Source organism: Oxyura jamaicensis, chromosome 1, assembly GCF_011077185.1.
Source record: "Oxyura jamaicensis isolate SHBP4307 breed ruddy duck chromosome 1, BPBGC_Ojam_1.0, whole genome shotgun sequence".
In the NCBI taxonomy this organism is placed as follows: Eukaryota; Metazoa; Chordata; class Aves; order Anseriformes; family Anatidae; genus Oxyura; species Oxyura jamaicensis.
Genome location: NC_048893.1, coordinates 45,072,463 through 45,074,796, shown reverse-complemented (window position 1 = coordinate 45,074,796; position 2,334 = coordinate 45,072,463). Strand labels below are relative to the sequence as shown.

General features: G+C 56.3%; 3 non-coding genes across 3 annotated transcripts; 2 read left to right on the top strand and 1 right to left on the bottom strand.

Annotated features, from left to right (window-relative positions):
- The first annotated feature begins 1,170 nt into the window (after positions 1 to 1,170).
- TRNAD-GUC lies at positions 1,171 to 1,242 on the top strand. The gene has a single exon. It is a non-coding gene; the product is annotated as a tRNA-Asp (tRNA).
- A 161-nt stretch (positions 1,243 to 1,403) lies between these two features.
- TRNAD-GUC lies at positions 1,404 to 1,475 on the bottom strand. The gene has a single exon. It is a non-coding gene; the product is annotated as a tRNA-Asp (tRNA).
- A 424-nt stretch (positions 1,476 to 1,899) lies between these two features.
- Positions 1,900 to 1,971, top strand: TRNAW-CCA. Its single transcript has one exon. It is a non-coding gene; the product is annotated as a tRNA-Trp (tRNA).
- Positions 1,972 to 2,334: the final 363 nt, after the last annotated feature.

Genomic DNA, 2,334 nt, shown 5'->3' with positions numbered 1-2,334 from the left:
CAAAGGCACTGGGAAGTGACTAGTGAAAAGGCCTAAACTAAGGCCTAAAAGCACAAGTGGTCCCACAACATGCAAGCAGGCAGTATTTGATCCAGCAGGAAGTCCCGCAGGTTAAAGCTAACCATCAGCACCTTTTGAATAAAATTTGAACTTGCCCAGCAAGTTTAGACCAGCCTAGCACCACTGGTTTGATCCTGCTCCGTGAGGTTTAAAGCCCATCACTTGATCATGGCCCTACCAGTACATCTCATGACACCACCTCTAAAGTAATGAAATTATTCTGAGACTTCAGTCCTTGGTTTTCACTTGTTGGGATAAAACAGGAATTTGTTGCATCTGCTCAGGAACGCAATTATATTCAAATGCTCAAATGAGTAAGCCAGTTTTCTGAAACGCGTCAGTCACGGGTCACATCTTGAGACGCCTACACATCGATTGCTGTTTGTTCTTTACCGTGCTTGTCTGAAAAAGCCACACTGGTGTCCTTTTATCCAAACAAATAGTAGTAGTAGCAGAGATCATCAGAAGAGAGCATGGCTTATAGCAATTGCCTGCTTGTGTGTGGAGCTAATGCTTCATCTAACAAATTAATAAAGGAAATATAGTTTCCTGTCTAATGTCACCGTGTTACCAACTTACAACCACCTTACTGCTGACCAAAGCAGGTCCAAGCCACACAGCCGGCATGTGTCCTTCAGCCTTTTAATCTCAAATCTCGAAGGAATTGGTTTCCATTTCTCTTTCCCTTTTTAGGTAGGTGAGGAGCAGGTGCTGGAGTCCCTTCACCCCAAGGATTGCTGACTCCAGGGCTTCTCAGGTTCCCGTAAAAAGAAACTCTCGGCGTGAACCAGATGCAAAAATACGAACGCAAAAACTATCCGGGCTGCTTTGCTCCAAGCCGCCCCGAGGCACGGGAACTTCCCCCCTCCCTGCAAGCAAACGAGGCCCAAAAGCACACAGAAAATGAAGCGCAGCGGGGCTGTCTCCCCCCCCCCCCAGGCTCCACCGGCTGCCCCCCGAAACTCAGCCCCTCGCTTCCCCACCACGTGGAGCGCTGCGGGGCTCCGGGCTGCCCCTCACACGGGGCGCGGGGCCTGGGGCCCGGGGCCCAGCACCCGGTGCCGCGGCCCTGCCCGGGCAGTGGCGGGGCGGCAGGCGGAGCCCCGCAGCTCCTCGTTAGTATAGTGGTGAGTATCCCCGCCTGTCACGCGGGAGACCGGGGTTCGATTCCCCGACGGGGAGAGGCGCTGCCGCGCGCTTGTTTTTGTCGTTTCGGGCCTCAAGGAGAGGCCAGAAAAGGGCGGACACGGAGGCGCCGCTTCCTCCCGCGCTGCTCTTTGTTTGTTGTCGTTGGCGCAGCGGGTGGGGCGTGGGGCTGTTGTTTGAAAAAAATTGTACTCGGCCTCCCCGTCGGGGAATCGAACCCCGGTCTCCCGCGTGACAGGCGGGGATACTCACCACTATACTAACGAGGAATTGCCTTGTGAGCCACCCTTACGGATGTGCTTTTCTGTGTACAGTCATCTTCCACCGCCCCAACGGTTCTAGTAAGGGGCTTGGTCTTGGGGCGGCCTCTGGGCAGTAACCGGAGCCGCGAGCCCGCGTGTGGCGGCCGGGCGGCGGCGCTGGGCTCGACGCCCCCGAGGGAGCGAGAGGGCCCGGCTGCGAGGGTCCGGCAGTGCGGGTGTGAGCGAGGGGCCTTCACGATTCTGCGCGGGAAGCGGGAAAGAAGCCCGTGGCGGAGGGGAGGGGCCGCCGCGGCGGGCTGCGGCTTGGATCGGTTCGGTTACCGCGGCGGGGAAGGGGGCTTCGCCGGGATGGCCCCGAAAGGCTCAGTCCTGGCCCGGCCGCAGCCTGCGGTGGGTGAGTTGTAAGGCTCTGCAAAAGGCTGCCCAGCAGGACCTCGTGGCGCAACGGTAGCGCGTCTGACTCCAGATCAGAAGGCTGCGTGTTCGAATCACGTCGGGGTCAGTTCCTTTTCCTGCTTTTTTCTCCTGGCCTTAGCCGGCATCGTCTCGGGGGAAAAGGAAGGACTCGCCGTGCTGTTCGGTTTTGTTTTTAAGGCAGGACTTCAACCTAGGCGCTTCTTTGTCACTATGTGTGTGCGCACAGGACTTTCTAACTTCACGCGTATACGTGAGGCACCAGGATGTGTCCAAGAGCTCCACAAAGACTGGGGGAATGATGACAAAAAGCTGGAAGGATGCACAGAAAGAGGAGTTCTAAAGTTTAAGTGGAACTGAGGCAAAAAAATAATAATGAAGAAACCTGGCAGGAAAACCCTGTGTTCGTGCTCCATCTCACAGGAGAAGTGAAAGCGAAGGCGAGCAGCCT